The sequence below is a fragment of the Macrotis lagotis genome, chromosome 1, assembly GCF_037893015.1.
Source record: "Macrotis lagotis isolate mMagLag1 chromosome 1, bilby.v1.9.chrom.fasta, whole genome shotgun sequence".
In the NCBI taxonomy this organism is placed as follows: Eukaryota; Metazoa; Chordata; class Mammalia; order Peramelemorphia; family Peramelidae; genus Macrotis; species Macrotis lagotis.
In genome coordinates, this window is record NC_133658.1 from 582,847,152 (window position 1) to 582,870,969 (window position 23,818).

The following is a 23,818-nucleotide window of genomic DNA, read 5'->3' on the forward strand; positions in this document are numbered from 1 at the left end:
TGTTCCTAAGTACCTTCTGTATAAAGAAGAGTAATTTCCTAAGCAGCATGAGCCTTCAAACAGTCTTTTAATTGTGCAGGGAGATGTCCTGGGCAGCATCTGCCTTGGAAATTGCCTCAAGTAGCCCCAGGTTCAAGAACTTGGGAACCTAGCCCAGAGAGAGAAAAGTTCTGAATATTATTCTGCTTGTAAAGAGAATCAGTAAGGAAGTAAGGGCCCATATATATAAAAGAGCATCTTTACTGGTAAGTTATTCACAAAGTATAAATCTTTTTTTTTAAACATTTCTATATCATGTGAAAGAAGAAGCAGAACAAAAAGGGGAAAAACAAAAGAAAAATTTTAAAAACTGGTTTGATCAGCATTCAAACTCCATATTTTTTTTCTTTATGGATAGTGTTTTACCTCACAAATCTCAAGAAGTATAAATCTATTGGAAGGAAATTGTCAAGGAGCCACAAGGTGTGTTGTCTTCTGAGAACTGGGAGTCCAAACTGAAGATCACACTATGAGTACTGTACAGGACCTGGTGGGTTAGCTAAGGATTCAGTAGAATGTTGGAGTGATGATAATGTAGTAGAGAAAATATTAGATTCTGTAATTAATTCCTCTGCAATGATCATGCATCTTACATTTAACAATGACCTCCATCTCACTGCTCAAGGTCAGTGACCCACCTATACACCCCTACCCCAATCCCACTGTCCAAGCTATCTGAGATGAAGTCAATGAACTTGAATTAAGTACCTTGCCCATCCCTGGCAAAGACTAGACCCTATCTTCAAAATGTAATCACTGCCTTGGCCTCAAGCTATTAAATCAGATTAGGTCATTGAACTACACCCAGTGGTGGGATTCAGCTGGTTTGCACTGGTTCTGTAGAACTGATATCTAATTTTACTTTGGTTTCAGGGAACCCAGTTGTTAAAATGGCACTTGTAATTGGGGTTCACTTTATGGTAGGCACCTGGGCAGCCACCCAATGTGAAAATCACAAATTTACATTCCTTACACTTTTTTAATGTTCATCTGTGCAAGAACATTTTCTAAGCACCCATAGTAATGTTCATTCTGTCCATTGGTGAAAAAAGCTGATGGAACTATACTTGAAATAGTTATTCTTTATATCTTTGATGAAATACTACATTTTAATTCCCTCAGTTTTGTTACTTCAGTAAATAAACACAAAATGCAAAGAGAGAAAGTGCCAAACAACCAGGGGGTAACAAGCTGTCTATTTGTTTCCTCTTTGTGTTAAGCCCCAAATTCCCCTAAGATAGTATGAGTGCTAGTGTTCCCTGAAAATGGTTGAACCAATAGGAAGCTGCGACACAATGAACCTAGAGAAATAGAGATTTCAAGGGTTATCATATTGCCCATTTTGGAAGCCATGGAAGTAGAAGAAAAAAGTTAGAATAGGTAGAATGAGTTTCGGTTCTGCATATGTTCCAACACTGGCTGCTGTGGTCAGTGGCTGCTTTAGCTTCATAAGGATATGTTTATTTACTGTGAGTAATTTATATAATCTAGTTTTGTGTACCTCTTTTATTGTTCTTATTTGAGTATTAGATGCATGAAATATTAAATTACCTTCCAGTATACCTTTTTTGTAAACTTAAAACAGTCCTTAGGGCAGAGGGCAGAGAACTGTTTATTTGAATCCTAGCACCAGCTACACCCCTCATCTACATATCCCTAATTACCTCATAAACCCTATATATACCTCATTGCCCCCCTTTAAAAGCTCACTTCTCAGTTGAGGTATGGTCTCCCTTTGGAAAGCCCCAATATATTCTTTTGTCCATATCCTTCATTACTGCCCCCACCCCATCCTGGCTCCTGCTCCAGCTACTAATGCTGCTAACCCCCTATTCTCTCTCTCCTTTAGCATCTGCTAAACACAATAATATGTGAATAAACCCTTTTTGTCCCTAAATTCTCCTGGATCAAAAGTTGGTCTTTTCCATGAATTCTTTCACATTCACCTGGAACCTCTGAAGCCTTTAGCTGGCTATATTTTCTGGTAACATTTTTGGTACCCACCCAGTGTGGAGCAGGCATCAGCCCTCATAGCAAATGACCTGCTTGTTGTTTTGTTCACAAGCCACCCCCTGCCTGGGTTCAAGTGCCAACTCTTCTCACTCTTCCAGAGTTCTAATAGAGTTACCTTGTAGTAATTGTTGGATTTTTCTCTTCCCACTGCACCAGGGATAGGCCTTTGGGGACTCTGGGTGTCGAACATCCCAGATGCCCCACTCTCTTGTTCTACTGCTTGGATATCCTGACCTCTCCAGGATGCTGGTGGAGATGAGTTGTGTTGTGGTATGCAAAACCTATGCTGACCACAGTTTGAAGTTTTTGCCATCATATGCTACGGGCATATTTTATGGGCTTACTTTGGGGTTTGTGATAGACCTGCATTGCCTACAATTCAAGGTCTTTAACCACTATTTAGATAAAGCTAATAGTTTTAAAATCTGTGATATTATGAGACGATCTTCCTCAATACCAAAAGATACATGCAATTAGAAAAAGCTCTGTCTTCAAGACCTCAAGAAGAAAAGCTTTATGAGATATTGTTACACTATGGCCTTAGTATAATCTAGGGTGCCAGGAAAATGACTTGTTAAGGGTTCTCTTATTTATAATACCATTCCATATCTTGACATTTTCTGTTATAGCACAGGCATATGGATTAAAGTTGGTAATATCCAGATTTTTATGGCTCTTTATCAGAATTAGGAATTGAGGCAAAATTGCAAAAGGCTTATAACCAGATTTACCCCTGTGCTTATATCTGTTTTTTTTTTCTTTTTTAGTTTTTGCAAGGCAATGGGGTTAAGTGGCTTGCCCAAGGCCACACAGCTAGGTAATTATTAAATGTCTGAGGCTAGATTTGAACTCAGATACTCCTGACTCCAGGGCCAGTGCTCTATCCACTGCACCACCTAGCCACCCCTACTGTGCTTATATCTAATTCTACTCCAGTAAATGAAATGGGGAATTGTCTCAGCCTGACATACATTCTCCTATGTCCTGAAAAGCTTAAAATAAAATAAAATAAAATAACAGAAAAGAAGTTAGACATTGTTGAGTCCCTGTTGGACATCATATGTTGAGTCCCAGTTCTGGACTCCCTCAATCTTTCCCAGGCATGTTAGAGGGACAGGAGACAAGGATGTCAAAGGAAAGTACTCCATCAAGATCTCCAAGTGCTCAGTTTATTTACCAAAATACCAGTGCTTAAATACCTTTCCAGTCTCTAATACACTTCTACTCCTGTAGCACTTAGTAAGATCAGACTCTGGTGCTCAAGGACACCAGGTAATGATAGTTTACAATGCTCCCATACACAACAGTCCCTAACAAGACATGAACTTTATTTTCTAAGATTAACCAAAAAGCCTTTAGGTGGAAACTTGTATATAAAATGACTACCTAAAGCAGAGGGAGATCAGGGTAATTATATATGGGCAGGGGGAGACTGGGATATTTATATATAAACAAAAATAGGCAAAACATTAAACCTCCCTGGAAGCCATTCTATTAGGTTGCATCATCTTTATAGAAGACTATCTCTCTAAAGGAGAACACATTCTTTCCTGGATCAGAGTATAAGGAGGGCAGGACAAGTTTTCCTTTCTAAATTCTTTTCGAGTTTGTAATAAACATATGGAGTGAACATTCCATTCTTCACAATAATCAACCTTGGACCAGGAATATCCTTTTGAAAAACTTACTATATTTGGGTGTTTCCCAGAGAGCTGCCATTCCTTCTGTCCCTCTGCTAAGAATCCCTGCTCCTCCAGTTTTGCCAGCAGCCCCAGCTGCCCTCCTTGCCCCATCTCCTCTGACTTTTCCTTCCTGCCCTAACCCTTGTTCCTCCAGCATCAAAGCCCTTCCTGTACCAGAGTCAAGCCATATCAGGACATTTGGGACCCTACCCCCCCTCAGACCCTCCCCCCTCTCTTAGATCCTGGGAACCATAAAACATCCAGCTGCCAAATAGGAATGTGGACCAGATTCAAAATCCTCTACTTCCACACTTTAGTCCCTCCCAAACCAGGAGCAAGATTTGTTTTCTTCCTCCTATAAGACTCCTCCTTCCCAGACTCTACTCTAGACTCTACCATCCTGGTTAGGAATTCCATCTCCTCTTAAAAATTTGACCCCCCCACTATGGGGGAACCATCAAGGTTCAAGTCCCTTTCTCACTGTCTCATCTTGCACAGGTCAAAGAAATACCTGACCACTATTCAGAATACCCCATTAAGTTTAGTGAATGGTTTAAGAAGCTAGCTGCACAATATGAGCCTTCTATGGTTAGAGGGCCATAGTTTGCCTGAGAGCTGAGTTAAAGTTGAATATGTAGCTCCATTGTCAATAAGAAAATTAATTGGCTTATCTGTCACATCAATGATTGCCATGGGTTCAGCCATACTGAGAGGATAGGAGCCAGGTCCGGGACCCAGAGCCCCATCCTGGAGACTGGGAAGAGACATAATTTCTAATTTCCACTTACTAATGAGGAGGAACAAGAGAATTTGGAATCTGACTCAGAAGTCTGCGGACACTAACTTAGATGACAAATTCCCCACAGGGGCAATTGTTGTACCCTCAGTTAAACCCCAATATAACTGTCAGGATAATGAGGACAGGGAACAAAGGACCCATATGATAAACTGCCTGTTAGAAGGTATAAGATTGGAAATTAAAGAGCAGGTGAATTATGAAAACCTAAAGAGATCAAACAGGGTTTAAAGAGAAATCAGCCCTCTTTCAGAATAGCCTTGTGGAGATTTTGAAAAAAAAGACACTAACTTAGACATTTCCTCTAGTGAGGAATGCCATCCTAGACATTCATTTTATTAGTCAACCTATCCCAGATATCCAGAAGCTTAAGAAGTTAGACCTGGAACTTAAACACCCTTATAACATTTAATGTTTATAATAACTGAGACCTTGCTGTGGCAGAAGAAAACTCTTGTAATGCTAGGAAGGTTCAGCTTCTGGCTACAACTGCTACTAAAGAACCACTAAAATTATCTGCCATCCTAAATGGTACCTCTGACCAGGTCGCTAACAAGTTTCCCAGGAATTAGGAGTTTCCAATGCAATAGGACAAGTCATATATCAAGTGGGTACTTTTCCAGGAAACTTCCAGAAGACATCCTTCAAGACAGTGCCCAGTCTGCAAGGGTATGGGCCATTGATCATATGAGTAGCCCTCTAAGAACCCTCCCAGAGGGCTGCTCCTGAAGACATACCCAATCTGTAAGGTGAAAGGACATTGGCAAGGGGATTGGTGATTTGGAGGATGAACTGTCTTCCCAGCTCCCAGGATGGGGCTCTGAGTCCCCCGACCTGGCTCCTATCATCTCAATATGGCTGACCATTGTAGTAACCATGGTAACCACTGATGTGACAGATTAGCCAATTTGTTTTCTTACTGACAGTGAAACTACATATTCAGCTTTAACTCAGCTCTCAGGCAAACTCTGGCCCTCTAACCAAGGAGTTATAGGCATTGAAGGGAAACTGAGGAAATGTTTAGAGACATATCCTCTGCCCTGCCATTTGAGGTCTTATTGTTTGAACCTTCCTGTCTTATTCCTCCTTCCTGTCCTATCCCTTGTTGGGGAGGGATCTAATGGTGAAACTAGGTACCCAATTCTCTCTTGTTAAGTTTCCCAATTCTCTCTTGTTAAATTTCCCATTACTCTTTGTCTCTTGCTTGCCAGGCCATTAGAGGCTTGGGACACAGTTCATTCGGATGTCTGGGACCAGGAAATCCCAGAGTGTGCCACTCATACCACCCCAGTTTCTGTTCATCTTAGGAATCCTAATATCTTCCCTCACCAACAGTATCACCTCAAACCTGAAGCCAGGGATGAGTTGAAGCATTTGACTGACAAATTTCTTATCATAGACCTCTTGTGCCTTGCTCATCCCCCTTTAATTCCCCAGTTCTCCCTATTAAAAATCAAATGAGAAATATCTTATAGTTCAGGATTTCAGGGTTATTAATTAATCTATAATTTCTGTGCACCGTATTGTCCCAAATCCCTATACCACTTTCACCCAGATTCTGGGAGACCACTGCTTCTCTACCCTGGACCTTAAAGATGCTTTTGTTTACATTTATCTTTGCAAGGACTCATAATTTATTTTTATATTTGAGTGGCCATCCCCTGGGAAATCACCTCAACAGCAGCTAACCGCACCTATTTGGTCAAGTTTTAGGAAAATATCTGTGGGATCTGGAGCTAGTTAACAATAGTTTAATTTAGTACATAGATGACATTCTGATCTGTAGCCCAACGCGGGAAACTTCCTTGAGAGCTGTTACACAGACCTTTAATTTTCAAGGAAACCAGGGCTAAAGGGTTTTCTCCAAACAGATTCCAAATTTCCAAATCTGTGAAATATGGGCCATGAATTCACTCCAAACTCCCACTCTCTAACCTCAGAGAGAAAGCAGATGATCCTGTCCATCCCCATCCCAGCCACTAAAGAACACCTGTGTACATCTTTGAGTATAGCTGGGTTTTATCAAATCTGAATCCGTAATTTTGGTTTTGTTGCTAATCTTCTCTATGCCTCCTCCCTTTAGAGACTGGGGTCTTGATCAGGCAAAAGTTTTTGAGACTTTGAAGCTTAAGCTGACCTCTGCACTATCACTTCCTAATTTAGATTAGCCTGTCACTCTTTTTTTGTTCTTTTTTTATTGCTTTTTGAATTTTACAATTTTTTCCTCCAATCTTGCTTCCTTCCCAATGCCCCCCCCACAGAAGGCAGTCTGATAGTCTTTACATTGTTTCCATGCTATACATTGATCAAAATTGAATGTATTGAGAAAGCAATCATATCCTTAAGAAAAAAAATAGTAGCAAAATTACAACATAAAATACCTTTTTATAAAAATTAAAGGTAATAGTCTTTGGTCTGTTGAAAGGCAAACTCTGGCAAACACAATTCACTGGACATTCACTCAATTTCCAATTCTTTGCCACCACAAACAGGGCTGCTATGAATGTTTTTGTACAAGTGATGTTTTTACCCTTTTTCATAACCACTTCAGGGTGTAGACCCAGTAGTGGTATGGCTGGATATGGGTATGCACATTTTTGTTGCCCTTTGGACATAATTCCAAATTGCTCTCCAGAAAGGTTGGATGAGTTCACAGCTCCACCAACAATGTGTTAGTGTCCCAGATTTCTCACATCCCTTCCAACACTGGTCATCATCTTTTCTGGGGTCATATTGGTCAATCTGAAAGGTGTGAGGTAGTACCTCAGAGCTGCTTTTATTTGCATTTCTCTAATCAGTAAAGTTTTAGAACAATATTTCACATGATTATGGATTGCTTTAGTTTCCTCATCTGTAAATTGCCTCTGCATATCTTTTGACCATTTGTCAACTGGGGAATTAGCCCTTCCTCTTGACAAGAGATGGGCTACAGCCCTAGGGGTTCTTACTCAGTCCCTAGGACTAGTTCCCAGGCTTATAGCTTCCTTATCAAAATCACTGGGTTTGGTAACCTTGGGATGGCCATCCTGTATCTGGGTTGTGGCTGCAATAGCTGTTCTCATAGTGGAAGTCTCAAAATTTACTTTGGAGCAAACCCTGCAAGTCCTCACTGCACACAGGCTCCAGAGTATCCCCAGAAGCCAAGGGCTATTGCTGGCTCTCAAGACAAGCTAACTAAATGATCAGGCTCTGCTCCTGGACATCTCTGATTAACCCTCAGATTAACTCCCTACAACCCTCCTCCCAGATAATGGTATTCTGGTTCCTAACTGTGAGGAAGCCTTAAATTCAGTTTATTCCAGCCTACCTGTTCTAAAGACTTTTTCCTTCATTAATCCAGATGAGGAATGCTACCCAGATGGGTCCAGCTTTATCCCAGAAGGTAAGAGGAAAGTAGAGAATGCAATAATCAGCCTCTATAACACTATAAAGGCAAACCCCTCCCTCCTGGGACCTCTGCCCAGAAGACTGAGTTAACAATACTCCCCAGAGCCCTAGAACTGGGAAAAGACAAGAGGATAAACGTTTTTACTGACTCAAAGTATTCCTTTCATGTTTTATATGCACATGGGGCTATCTGGGAAGAACAGGATATCTCCTAGCAAAAAACTCCCCTATTCAACAGGCTCAGGAGATTCTGAACCTGCAGTGAGTTGTCCAAAAGTCATATTTTGCAGGGGCCACCAGGGACTTGACTGGGATGTGGTTGTGGGAAATAGGCCAAGAGAGTAGCCTGCATCCTGTTACACTGACCCCTTTAATTTCTCAGCTCCCTACTTCTTACCTCTGGTGCACAACTCTCATGACTAGACTAGAGCCAAAGAAGAGCTTATATTATCTCCCTCTCTGGGTAGTTCCAAAGACCCTCAGACCCACTCCTCAGATCAGAGGAGAGTCAGGGGACTGTTGTTTGGCCTAGCCACCCACTAAGGTAGGAATGCTCTCCCTTCTCTAATATTACCTATTTTTATAGACTAACTGGGAAATACTCTTGGGCAGGTCTGCAGAGCATGCCCTAGCTGTACTTCAGTAAGCCCTGAAGGTACAATTAAACCACTCCTCTTTTAAAACCTGCACAAAGGAGAGGTACACGTGTGGGGGAGACTTGTCAGATGGACTTCATTCACATGCCAGCCCGCAGAGGCTTCAAATTTCACTAATGAGTGGAAGCTTTCCCTTGGTGGCCCAAAAAGGTTCAGGTCTCTAAGGTATTGTTAAAAGAGATGGTACAGGGTGGCTTAGACACTTAATAATTACCTACCTGTGTGGCCTGGGGTAAGCCACTTAACCCCATTTGCCTTGCAAAAACTAAAAAAAAAAAGGTACCCCATTTCAGCTTGTCCCATTCTTAAGATGGATAATGGTCCTGCTTTTGTTTCTCAGGTGACTTGGGAAAACAGGGACACTAAAAATGACTTCCCGCCTTCACTCAGCCTGGCATCCACAATCTTCCAGGAAGGTGGAGAAATGAGCTCTGTACTCCAACATTTCTAAACTAAATGAGGCCAGAAGACACCAGAGGACTGGGTGAAAATTCTCCCAATGGGTAACCGAGAGCCTGTCTCACCTCTCGGGGAAACAGGAGGCCCAGACTCTTTGAACTCCTTTATAGATGGCCATTCCTAACCTCTGACATTCTCAGAGACCCTGAAAAAACACCTGCCATGGCAGTCTGCCATGGTCAGGAAGGCGCTCTCTGAGTATGCCAAAAAATATAACCAGAAAGCCTCAGACACTGACCCCAGGGATGCCTCCCCTGGAAGTCTGGGATATGGTGTATTTAAAGTCTAGGAAGGGACTTTACCGGATTACTCTGCCCACTCCATTGTAGTCTAATTGCCTCATCTTCCCTTCTTGGAATCATTTCCTTTGTCTCTCCAATCAAAGAATTTGTTCTGTGATGAGGGCCAGTTTTTGACACTTCCCCTTCTAGCCATTGCAAACTCATTTTTGTCTTTCATCAATGGAAAGATAACTCCTTGATCAAATTGGGCAACTCTGTGAACCTCAGAAGCATCTGAGACTGCTGGGTTTGTGATTCATATGCTCAAGATAGTTCCCACTGACACCCTGATGCCATCTTTACCAGTCCCCATTTGGTTCTGTAACTGACTCCACACCTTATGCCACTCCACTCCCTATGGGGTACCTTGGATCCCTCTTCTCCATATTTCTTAGCTGGCACAGAGATATTTTCTCCCCCTAGAATCACTGAGTGGGCCAAGTCAGCTGTGACCAGAGGTCTTGTCCAGATCTCTGCAAGATTACTAACTTGCACCCCAGGTGATTTGTCCTTAGAGCATAGATAAGCCAAGCACAGTCGTACCCCAGCTACCTAAACTACCCACACCGAGGGGTCCAGACTGTTGGTCAGCTGAAAGCTTCAGGAGTTCAAGCAAAAAAGTGAAATCACTTAAAAGAATCAAGTCTTGATCCATAATTTAGAAACTGAAAAAGGTTGATTTGTGTATTTAAGACTGACAGAAGCTAAGGGAGAGAGAAAATGCTGTCAGTTGGGGCAATGGGAAGCAACTGATTCCCCAAAGGGGATTAGCAACAGGAGTAGGAGAAGGAACATAGGAAAAAAAAAACCAAAGAGCAATTACAGAGTGCTGTATTTTGGTTAGAGACATGAGAGTCAATTTAGGGGATCAAGACTAGGTTGGCTTCCCTATGGGAGACCACCATTCAAAAGAGGAGAGGATGAGCTTTTAAAGGGACAGGAAGATGAGCTAATTAGAAATATGTAGATGAGAAACTTAATCCTTCTAGGTTGGGGCAGGGATCCATTGTTGCCTAGACAGGGGCTTGTCTTGTACCTGGAGGCAGGGATTTATCAAAGTCCTTCCAGGAAGGTGCAAGGTAGTTTACTGAAATTCACTGACTTAATTTGGGATTGCATGGACAATGGAATGGGGGTACCCTGCAGTGCAATCTTTTTGACCCTGGGGAACTGAGGTTTGGTCACAACTTAATGAGACCTCTGGAGCCATTTGTATCCCTGTGGGCTATTGTTTTTCTCAGTAGAATGTCCTTTCCTGTTCCTGGTGAAGAGGGAAAGAAATGCTACCAACTCAGAAGTCCCCTGGTCTGTCAGTTTTGCTACACAGTTCTTGTCCCCCTTTAAACCTTCAGGCATTTATATTCTTGTTTATTTGACCACCCCTATTTCATTTTACAATGGTACCTCAAATTTCTCCTTGAGGAGAAAGAAGTGAGGTTTTTGGGAAAGGACCCTCAAAGCATCTGAAGAACAGAGCAGAATACCATTTCCCTTGGTATGGGCATATGAACCATGAACTCCTTTCTAATCTCACTGCAATCATTATCCAAATAGCTAATGAAAACACACATGCTTTCTTTGACTTGCATGAATCCCTGCACTGGTCCCGGATAATAGGATAGCCTTAGACCATCTTTTGGACTCCAGTCAAGGTGTTTTGTACCCTTGCCAACACCTCCTGCTTTATTTACATTAACTCCCAAAAGGTCAAGCTCCAAACTGAGCATATCATGGGAAAAGCTGATGGATGCAGGAGGTTCTTGAGGATCTCATTTCCCCAGAATCCTCCTGGCTTTCCTCCCTATTGCTCCTTTTTGTCCCTTTTCTGCTTAACCTTGTTAGAGTCATTTCCTCCAGATTGCAAGCAGAGGATGGATATCATCTAAGAGAATGGATATCATCCTCTCCCTTAAACTGGGAGTTAGCACTCCTTGGATGTTGACTCAGTTTAGTTCTGAATGCACCTCAATTCTCCCTGAAATGGACCTGCTAGGCAAGGATAGCTTTACATACCATTCTCAGCAGGAAGTAACTTCGAAAGAAAAAACCTTCATCCCAACTCCCAAAGGAATTTGGTCCTAAATTGAGTGGGGAATATAGAAGAGGAAATATTGGACAAAGAAATATCCAATATTTGGCACTGACCATATATATCTGACATATATATTTGACATTTAACATCTCTTTCCCTCTTCCTATTGTCCAAGCTATCAAGGTGAGGCTAAGTATCTTGCCCTTCTCTGGCAAGGACTTTGATGAAATCTTGTCTCTAGGACCCCAATCAACACAACTTGAATTCCCCTGCCCCAAGCATAAGAAAAACTGGAGGATTCCTGCCTTAGCCTGAAAGGATTAAGTCTTTGAGCTAAACCTTTCATCTACCTATCCTTAATTAACTCATCTTTGATGTCTGACCTACTTCACCCCCATCTGTGTTTCCCTAATCATATCTTCTTCCTACCTCTTTAAAAGCTATTGAGCAGTGGATAAAGCACCAGCCTTGGAATCAGGAGTACCTGGGTTCAAATCTGGTCTCAGACACTTAATAATTACCTAGCTGTGTGAGGGCAAGCCACTTAAGCCCATTTGCCTTGCAAAAAAAAAAAAACAAACCTAAAAAAAAGCTATTGAGCTAATCAAAAGCTATCTCCATTTGAGAAGCTAACACACTTTTGGAAGTGTGATTCCCCACCCCCCATAAACTCTCTTTCCCTTATACCCTTCCTTTCCATCTGAACCCTAATGGTGGCTCCTACTCCAGCTGCTGCTGTTGCCCTATTCTCCTTCTCCTTTAGCTTCTGCTAACTACAATAATATATAAACTCTTTTTGTCCCTAAATTCTTCTGGATCAAGAGTTGGTCTTTTCCATGAATTCTTTCATGTTAGCTCAACCCCCTGAAGCCTTTAGCTGCCAAATTTTCCAGCAACAATGGAATGACACGGGGTGGCTAGGTGCCATAGTGGATAAAGCATCGGCCCTAGAGTCAGGAGTACTTGGGTTCAAATCCGGTCTCAGACACTTAATAATTACCTAGCTGTGTGGTCTTGGGCAAGCCACTTAACCCCATTTGCCCTGCAAAAACCTAAAAACAAAACAAAAAAAAAATGGAATGACACAGTTTCTTTCCCTCATGAAATTTGATTGGACCCAACTTTCCTGAAGCACATAATTTGGGGAACACAAAAAAGTCCTGGCCACCCTTGCATAGTTACCATCTTTCAGAGGCACCAGAGACTAATGAATCACTGTCAAGGTAAGTTGCTGAATGGAGATGAGGAGGTGTCCCTTGAACAGAGAATCTAATCGCCTGACATCCTTTGTGTATTTGCTTTGCTGAATTATGGTAAAGTAAACTTCCTTTGATAAATGTTCTGTCCCTCACAATGCCATTTTTCATCCCAATCATAAAACCTGTTTAAAGCCTTGTCTATCACAACTGGCAACTCCAAGTTCAATTTGACTCTGAAGGAGCTTACATTATCTATTTATGGTTTATGAATCCCTTTTGCTTTTTGCATCTTCTCTGGGCCAAAATAAATACTCCCCTACTTAATGAACATTTGTTCCTTTGAGTACTTATACAGGAGCTATAGACCTTGTTTCCCACATTTCTGGGAACCAAAACATGAGCATAAATGGAGAGTTCCAGCGTATGAACATGTGAGTATATTTACCTTTTGAGGAAATCTAAATTTGTTTTGGATTCATGTGAGCCCACTTCTTGAGGTATTCTAGAACACTATAATTAAATTCCTCTGATTAGTTTTATCCAGAGACATTGTAAGAATAGAGTTGAGCTGTTCAGGAAAAAAACCTTTCCAAATCTAAAGGCCTTTTCTCAATGTCACCAAAAACCCTGATGTTTTTTCCTGATATTCATAAAATTGAGAAAATAATAATAAGAAAGAGTGAATGTTTCAGGGGCAACAACATATATACAGAATTGAGAGAAGTGATTCTTTCATTTTATCTTTGTGCCCACGAGGCCAACTGTTATCAGTGGTTCATTAATATATAGTTCATAATGGTTAGAGCACTGGCCCTGGAGGCAGGGAGACCCGAGTTCAAATTCAGCCTTAATAATTAGCTAGCTGTGTGACCTTGGGCAAGTCACTTAACTCCACTGCCTCACAAAAATCAAACCAAAATAAAAAACAAATGAACAAATAAATAAATAATTCAGAGCAATTAAAATGGTTTTTATTAAGATATCGCAATAAAAGGGCCACCTCTCTCAAGGGAAGAGGGGTGCCAAATCACAGCAAGGCTGATCTTATATATAGTTTGAAAAGCTTGTTCCTAGCCCTTTGTGCTAGTCATTGACCAGGGTCACAATCTAAGTGATACAATCACCTCCACAGGGTTTTTCCCACCCTGCTCATGAGTACAGGGGAACCTTCCTGAGCAGTTGCAAAGGACAGTAACACAGATGCCCATTCAACCCGACTAGTTGCAAAGTGATTCCTGTAATCATCTTTCCTTTTGTCTAACTCCCTCCTTCCTGTAAACAGATTGGCATCTTTTGGGTTTCTACAAAGACCAGACATCTTGGCTTTTGTAATGTATTATCCTTACAGGCACTTGTGAGATTCTGGCAATATCCTCAGCCTTGTGGAAATAAAACACTTGATTTTTTCCCCCACACCAACTGCAGTACCTGAGAAAGAGATACAGAAGAGATAATTTTTATAAAGTGTTCATCAGATTCAGTAGGGGTGTGGGTTTTTTCTGTATGTTTTGTTTTGTTTTGTTTTTCTTCCTCTGGTTGGGGATAATATAGACCACTACCTGTCTAATACTGTTGTCCTAGTTCTCTGGATTGTCGAGAGGAGTTGCTTCCATCAAGATTGTTCATCTCATAATGTTGATGATATGTACATTGTTCTCTTGGCTCTACTCCCTTCTCTCAGCTTCAGATCTCATAAGTTCTAGAGTCTGACTATTTATGGTTTCTTATAGAACAATAATATTCCATAGTATTCATGTACCATAACTTGTTTAGCCATTCCCCAAATGATGGGCATCTCCTCAATTTCTAATTCTTTGCCACTACAAAAAGAGCTTCTCTGAATATTTTGGAACATGTGGGACTCTTTTCATTTTTTACAATTTCTGGATATAGTCCTAGAATTGGAATTGCTGGGTCAAAGAGTATGAACAGTTTTATTGGTCTTTGGGCATAGTTTCATATTGCTCTCCAGAAAGTTGTACATAAAGGATTAAATGATCTTTCATCACCAAAGAATCTTAACTATTGAGTTCTATTACTTCCAGGTCTTCCTGACCTACTCTGTTCTCCAATAGCTTTTTCCTTACTCCATACTGATTAAGGTTCTCATAGGAATTGGAATATTTTTTTCATATGGTTTATATATGTGATAGTTTGCATTTCTTCTTTTGAAAATTGTTTGATTTTATGCTTTGACCACTCATCTGTTGGGGGATGTTTCTTGTTCTATATATGTATGGAAATTCCCCATATATCATGGATATCGGACCTTTATCAAAAATACTTTCTGCAATGATTTTTTTTCCTAATTAAATTTTCCTCTTATTCTATATTATTTTTGTTCATTAAATGTTTTAAAATGTTTATGTAAGCAATGTCTGTTAGGCTCTCCTCTATTGTTCAAATTTCCCCTAGAATCAAAGATCTAAAATTTAGTTTTTCTTAATAATGTCATTTTACTTTTTTATATAAAGTTTTTTTTATTAAAGATATTATTTGAGTTTTACAATTTTCCCTCCAATCTTACTCCCCCTCCCATAATGTCACTTTATTTTTGAAGGTCATTTAACTAGTTGAAACATTTTGGAACATGATATAAGATGTTTATCTAGAATTCATTTCTGCTTTTCAGCCTTCTAATTATTTCTTGTCAATAACCATTTGCCAAATTTATTTGTATTCCTGGGTTTATTGAACACTGGGCCACTGATGTCTCTAACTTCTAGTTCTCATTTAGCTAGTCTGTTCTACAATGCTCCTTCTCCTTTATCATACTATATCATTGTTCTAAAATAGAACAGAGAGGAAGGTTACAAATATTTTTCTCCCTTGGAGAGATAACAGAAGCTTCAAATAAGATAAGGACAATATAAATAGAAAAAGGATGAAAGAATTATTGTCTCAGTGATAAAAAAGGGTAAAAACATCACTTGTACAAAAATATTTATAGTAGCCCTGTTTGTGGTGTCAAAAAATTGGAATTTAAGTGAATGTCCTTCATTTAGGGAATGGCTTAGCAAACTGTGGTATATGCATGTCATGGAACACTATTGTTCTATTAGGAAACCATGAGGGATGGGAATTCAGGGAAGCCTGGCGGGATTTTCATGAGATGCTGAGTGAAATGAGCAGAACCAGAAAAATACTGTACACCCTAATAGCAACATGGGGGTGATGATCAACCTTGAAGGACTTGCTCATTCCATTAGTGCAACAATTGGGAACAATTTGGGGCTGTCTGCAAAGGAGAGTGCCATCTGTATCCAGATAAGGAGCCGTGGAGTTTGAACAAAGTTCAAGGACTAGTCCCTTTAATTTAGAACAAAACATATCTTACTGTCTGCTCTTGTTACCTCTTAGACTTCTCTTCTTTAAGGATTTGATTTCTCTCTCATCACACCCAATTTGGATCAAGGTCCAACATGGAAACAAAGTAAAGACTGACAGAGTGCTTTCTGTGGCGGGGGGGGGGGGGGGGGGGGAGGAGGAGGGAAGCAAGATAGGGGGGAAATTGTGAAACTCAAATAATATCTTTAATAAAAATAAATTTTAAAAAATTTAATTTGAAATCCATAAAAAAAAAGAAACCAGGAGGGATGGGAATTCAGGGAAGCCTGGAGGGATTTGCATGAACTGATGCTGAGTGAGATGAGCAGAACCAGAAAAACACTGTACACCATAACAGCAACATGGGGGTGATGGTCAACCTGGATGGACTCGCTCATTCCTTCAGGGCAACAAGCAGGGACAATTTTGGGTTATCTGCCTCCAAATTCGGCAACGTCATAGTAGTCTAAATCTTAAAGCGATTTATTTTATTATATGTTTATTATATATTATATGTTACTGTAAGAGTCAAAGGTCACATTTGAAGCCCGGCCTTCCCGACTCTAGGAGGGAGTCACTCAGCCACGCATGCCCACTGCCCTCCCCCTTCCTCGCCCACGTTTAAGCTGTTCAACAGCCGGGTGTGCCCGCACCTAAGATGGCTCTGGGAGCCTCGGTTCCCTCACCGCGCAGGCGCAGACCCTTCTTCCTCCGCCCGCACATCCTCCCGCGGAGACCCAGGCTTTTCCTAGACTTGCGGCTGCGCCTCGGCCAGCTTCCGGCGGAAGCGCCCTTGACCGGGAAGACTTTTTTGAACTGGTAGGAGCCGGAGGGAAGGAGCTCTCCGGGCCGAGCCGAGCCGAACCGAGCCGCGGCCGGAGTGAAGACGTCGGTGAACTGCGGGGCCGGGCCTCGGCTTGTGCGGATGAGGGCGGTGCGGGCCCGCCGAGGGGCGGCCCGGGCCGGGGTCTCCGCCGCTCATGTCACTCGGCTCCTTTGTCCCGCCCTCCCGCCCTTCCCCCAGCGGGGAGGCCGCCCCACGTTCATGTTGAGGCGAAGGAGACGGGGTGGGGGCGCCTCGTTCCTCACTCTCGGCGGCCCTGACGCTTGGCGTGCTTGGGGGCGCCCCTGAGAGTGGTCCCCCCAACAAACCCTGCTGGAATTGGAGGCGCGACCCAGCCCCGAAGCGGCTTCCTGCGGTGGGGCGCCACAAAAGACTTCTGCGCTCCGGAAACAAGACAGAGGAAATAAAGGGGGGTGACCAGCGCCCCGAAGGTGCTGGCTTTGACTGACCACACCCTGAAACTACAGAAATGCTACTTGTTGTTATTAAAGTATCACTTCTTCCCCGGGTTCGTTGTAGAGCTGTGGATTTCCACTCATAGAAGATAAGATTTGTATCTCGGGTCTCGAAGGAATCCAGGACCTCTAATAACTTTTATTTATATAGCGCTTTAAAGTTTGCACAGCGCTGTGCATTCCCAACAACTCTGGGATGTAAGTGATATTTTGCACTATCAGTATTGTGAAAACTTAGGCAAGAGTCAAGTAATTTTGCCCAGTCATATAGCCGGGAAGAGTCTGAGTCTGGATTTGAATTCAAATCTTCCTGACTCCAAGTTGAGCCACCTACTTTAATCTCTCAAAATCTTAAGACTTTACTCTATCCATTAAATGGACATCATCCTTGGCCTACTGCTGTTTTGTAACATTATTGTGAAGAAAGCATTTTGGAAACCTTAAGGACATCATGGGAATATGTTATGATTATTTTTGTTCCTTCTCCCAAGACAAAACACTGTTTTTATCAGCTGGAAGCAATCTCCTATTGTTATACTTTATTATTATTTCAACCAATCAATAAACATTCATCTACTGCCTTCTATATGCTAGGTACTGTCATCAAAGAGCTTACATTCTGTTGGGGGGAGGGGAGTGAGGAAAGAGTGGATATGTTACATATTCTAAAGCATAGCCACCATGTGGCTCTACATAAAGATGATGCTTAATATTTTTTGGTGAATTGAGTGAGAATTGGCTGGATCAGGGAGACCTTAAATAGAACCTGAGCTGGACCTTAAGAGACATACATGTAGATATATGCATGAGGCATATCTCACATTTGTAGATATATGTATATGAATATGTGCATATATGAGCGTTTATTTTGTCAATATAAAGAAAAGTGTTTTGGGGGCTGAGAGAGATAAGGAGGAAACTTTAGAACAGAATGTCAGAGTTGAAAGGAAATGTAAAGCATGGAATGTCAGTGCTCTAAAAAACCTGGAACATGTAATGAGTCAAAGAATGTAGAGGGCCTCCTCTGTAAAATGATTCTCTTGCCATAAAAATGATATCTCTTTTAAAGCTCAGGGGTAGGATAGCAGCAAGCACTCACTAATATAAAGTCAAAAGTCCTGAATTTAAAACTCAGTTGTATTTTTTTACTGCTTAGAAAAAATCATTTAATTTCCCAGAACCTTATTTTCCCTAGTTGCAAATTGGAGTTTGGATGAGATTCAACTTCAGATCATTTGCCAATCAAAATGTAACCTTTCCAGAATCCCAGTATTTCATAGTTGTAGGAGGTTAGGCCATCTCACCACACCTTTACCAAGTAATCAGTCTAGGCCTTGCTGGAAAACTTTTGGTGAAGTCGAACCCTACCTTTTCATAATCATCATAATAATAGCTAACATTTATAGTCTACTTCATAAAACACTTTACATATATTAATCTTATTTGTATGGATTGTTCAGGGAGAGCTAGCACCTCTGGTATGAGGGATGCTAAGCCCTTCAGGGCTATTCAGCTTCCTTTGTTGTCTGTCTCATTCACCTGTTGATCTATGACTCCAGAAAGCTGTAGGACGCACAGTGGCCATACCCCAGTAAAACTGTCTTGACAGATAGACTAAAGCAGACTGACAGGTCTCAAACTGTAAGTTAGGGGGGTGTCTATCCCAAGCATGTGAAACCTTCCCCACCCCCCATGAATAGGTGAATGAAAACAATATCTGTAAGAAAGAAGCTGTTAACAAGTAGAATTGAAATATTTTGCATCCTTTATTTCTCATTCTTATTTTTGTCTTTTAGGGGTATTTTTTGGTGAGGCAGTGGGGTTAAGTGAATTGGCCAAGGTCACCCAGATAGGTAATTATTATGTGTCTGAGGTCAAATTTAAACTCAAGCCCCCCCCCCCCCCCCCCCCCCCCCCCCGACTCCAAGGCCAGTGATCTATCCACTGCATCATCTAGCTGCCCCTGTCTTTTAATTTTAAGCAGAGCAAATTTAATCCCTCTTCCCTAAGGACTCTTTCAGCTATTTGAAAATAGAGCCTCCTTTCCTAAGGTCTCCAAATTATCCATCCCATTTCCTTCAACTGATCCTCCCAAGGTAAGATCTGGAGGCCCTTCTCATTCTGGTTATCCTCTATTAGATATTATCTAACTTATTTTTATTCCTAAAATATGATGCCTAGAAGTAAACATGATATTCTAGTTCCAATTTGACCAATATAGGGAACAGTGGGACTTTCTTTTTTCTTTTAACAGTGGCACTTTCACCTTGATTTGGGCACGGTGCCTCTCAAATCTAGGATGAAACTCTGTGTGTATGTGTGTGTATGTGTATATATTAGGGGGAGGTGTCAGAACCGGATCTATTGAGTTTTTAGTTCACAGACATTCCCAGATCTGTTTCACATTCAGTATTTGTCCTGTCATTCTAGACAAATTTGGGTCTCATCTTCCCTTCAAGTAATAAAAATTTTGACTTTCTGACATGACCACTGGTACTAAGCCTGTGATATGCTCCACCCTGCTGGAGCAGAGAAAGAGCAGCTCAATTACTGTTATAACTTAGATGAACTCATCACTCTTCCTTATCCTCTTGTCTTCATTCTCCCTTCCTCCTAAACTCATATATTTTTCTCCTCTTTCTCTGACACAGATATCACACCATATCCCTCTGCATGGAAACAAACCATTGAAAGGGAAAAAACAGGGTGACTAGGTGGTGCAGTGGATAGAGCACTGGCCCTGGAGTCAGGAGTACCTGAGTTCAAATTTGGCCTCAGACATCTAATAATCCCCTAGCTGTGTGGCCTTGGGCAAGCCACTTAACCCCATTGCTTTGCAAGAAAAAAAATGCACCTTAAAAAAAGGGGGAAAAATCATTCTCAGTATAAGACTTTTAAAAAAGTTTACTTGAAATATATTGATGTTCTCTATTTGGAATATGGTGCCTTGCAGATGGTAGGAGTTTAATAAATGTTTGAAAGAATGTTACCCAATTTTACTTTTCTTTCAGGAATATGGTATAGTGGAAGTATAACTGGATTGTGTGCTGGAGACTGTGTATGTGTACATGTATGTGTACAGGCATGTTCATTATGTTCTTATTAGCCTTCCTTCTCAATTGAGGAATCTGATGCACAGAGAATTTAACTGACTTTTCTTGTTGAGACCAGGGACACATAAATCTCTTCACCCTCTCCACCTTAGTTTACCTTCTCTGTAAAATGAAGATCATTCTAATACTGAACTTCACAAGTCTGTTGTGGGGATGGTACTTTTTAAACATAAATTGCTATGTAAATGTGAACCATCATTGTTTCACATATATTTATGGAGCTTTGTGAACTTCCTATGATGATAGGGAGGACTCAGGACAGATGAACTGGATTCCATGAAACCTGAGAGTGGTGCAATAGATAGCATTCTAGTCTTAGGATCAAGAAGGACCTGAGTTCAAATCCTGCCTATATACTCACTAGCTGTGCAACCCTGGGCAAGTCAATTAACCTTTCTTCGCCTCAGTCTCATCTATAAAATAAAGAGATTGGACTCACTGGCCTTTAAGGTTCTAACTCTAAATTTCTGATTTTTTAAAACATCTTTTCCAAATCCTCAAGAAATTTATTCATTTAGCCTATCAGCATTTGCTATGTATTGAGCCCTGTACTTGACCCTGGGGAAGATACAAAAACAAATTAGTTGTTATAGTCTTCTCAAAGCGTTTTGTCTGGGAATTCTAGGAGATAGGCTTTCTGGAACGAAGGTTAAAAGAAATAAATTGGTATTTGAGAGTCAGTCACTTAAAGTACAAAAGTGATCTCTGTAAAGATGGAAGAGGACTGGCATTAATTCAAGTAAGGCAGAAAATGAAACAATTGTCATAGGAAACCACATTAACTAGCTGCTTGTGAGCTGTGGGAGCTTGTTACTAGAGGAAATGTTGTAGAAACAGGTAGTCAGCTTCTCTGGAGAGAGGAAAAATGGGGGTGGCAGTTAGGTGGGGCAGTGAATAGAGTACCCACCCTGGGAGTTAGGAGCACCTGAGTTCAAATCCAGCCTCAGACACTTAATAATTGGCTAGTTGTGTGACCTTGGGCAAATCACTTAACTCCATTGCCTTAAATTAAAAAAAAGTTAAAAAGGGGGGGGGGGGCAGTTGTTTCCTTTAGTAGTAAATCTATAATCTCCTTCATGTAGATCTTTCACTCATCAGTACATCTCTCAACAATTTGTGCCTTTTTATTTTGGGCATTATGGGTCTTGGTCTTTTCACAAATATTCTATAGTGGATCTGTCCAGTTTGCTATATGAATTTTTCTTTTAATTTTTTAAATTAATCTTTTATTTTTCCTCAATTTTATGCAGAAACAAATTTAGCATTTTTTTTAGATTTTGGATTCCAAATTCTCTGCCTCCATCCCTCCCCATCTCCCATAGTGAAAGCAAGCAATTTGACCTAGGTTATACATCTATTATCATGCAAAACAAATTTTCTATAGGAATATTGTTTTCTGATAATTTGAATATCTTGTGGATACAGATAGGCTCACTAATCCTCAGTCTTTCTAAATTACTAGCCCACTGTTCTTTCTGCTCATATAAATACCATTAGTGAGATCTTTTCCAGATTTGGTGAGTTTTTTAGTGGATTTTTTTGCTTTTCATTATTGGTAATGTTAAAATCACCATATACCTTTCCATTGACTTTGTGATCACCTGTAAGCTTAATTTTTCTGAGGTTGTAGTTTATGTTGTTTGAAGACCTATAGCTTTACAGGAAGGTGTTCAGAAATGGGCATTTGGGAGATGGAACACATTGGAATCATTCAGACCTAGGCCTCACTCATCCTTTTGCAATGCTTATTCAAGATATTTGACTAACTCCCTATCAACTGCCCGACATAATTTGGGCAAATGGGTGCTACCCTTTCTGAAAGTAGGATTAATTAGCATCTCTATTCTCTTGCAAGTACCCTAATAACTTGCTGGTTCTTTTTTTGTCCATAGATCTTTGATCCCCGCCCCCAAGAGCTAGACAGAAAAATATGGGAACTGACACAGAAGATTCAGAGACCTTCCAATGTGGCATTTCACACAAATATCAGCACTTCCCCAGGTAATGCAAACTTCAGGTGAGAGGGGAATAGCACCACCAGGTGGTCAGAATAATCTGGTATATCTGAACCAGTGGTGGGATTCAGTTTGTTTGCACCAGTTTGACAGAGCTCATACCTAATTTTAGATTGAGTTCGGTGAACCATTTGTTAAAATGGCACTTTTAATCAGGATTCTCTCCAAGGTGGGCACTTGGACAGCTGCCCAATGTGGAAATCACAAGTTTACCATCCTTGCTCTTTTTTTCTTTTTTAGGTTTTTGCAAGGCAAATGGAGTTAAGTGGCTTGCCCAAGGTCACACACAGCTAGGTAATTAAGTGTCCGAGACCGGATTTGAACCCAGGTACTCCTGATTCCAAGGTCGGTGCTTTATCCACTACACCACCTAGCCGCCCCAATCCTTACTCTTTTTAAGGTTCATCTGTGCAATAGCGTTTTTCCAAGTGCCTGTAGTAATGTTCATTCCTTCTATAGGTGAAAAAAGTGACAGAACTATATTTATAATATTGATTCCTTAAAAATCATCATACTTTTGATGAAATACTGCATTCCTTCATTTTTAATTACTTCAGTAAACTAACATGATGTAAAGAGAAAAAGTACCAAGTAATCAGAGGGTGACAAGCTGTCCTTTGTTTCCTCTTTGTGTTATGCCCAAAATTCCCCTGAGATATTATGAGTGCACTGATGTTCTCTGAATAGTAATCCATAGGAAGCTGAAACACAACCTAGAGAAATAGAGATTTCAAGATTTATTGCCCATTTTAGAAACCATGGAAATAGAAGAAAAAAAAAAGTCAGGTAGAATGAGTTTTGGTTCTACATTGTTCCAACATTACTTCTTTTACTCTATAAGGACATATATGCTTACTGTGAGTAATATAACATAACCTAGTTTTGTGTATCTCTTTAATTTTTTTGAGTATTAAATGCACAAAATATTAAATTCCCTTTGAGTATACTTTTTTGTAGGTTGTGAATTTATTTGAATCCCATCACTATGTGTGTGTGTGTGTGTGTGTATGTATATATATATATGTAATATAGTTAGAAGACTGTCTTTTGTGCTAGATAAAATAGCTGTCATATATACATATTTACATATATATATACATACATGTAAACACACACACACACATATACTGTTGATCCCTTTCTTTATCCAAGTTCCTTAGGGTCTTATGCCTTGAAGGGTTACAAATATTGCAATGCAAAAGGCCATTTATTCTCATATGCTTCCCAGCTTTTCCATCTTCTGTATTTTGGTCATTTTTTTTGTTTCCTCCACTGTTAGGGACTGTTGCTTGCTACCCATCCCCCCCAATTAGTTATTTCCTCTAATAACTGGCACCACTTCTGCTCACTTGCTTCTCCTTTCTTTTAACTTTTTCTCTTTGTTCATTTTTGTTCTCCTCTTTTGCAGGGCAGTTATGTGATGAAATATCAACAATTTTAGATATGCACACTATACCATTTTGATGGCAGAAAATGAAGAAGAATTAAGAAACCTCTTGACAAGGGTGAAAGAGGAAAGT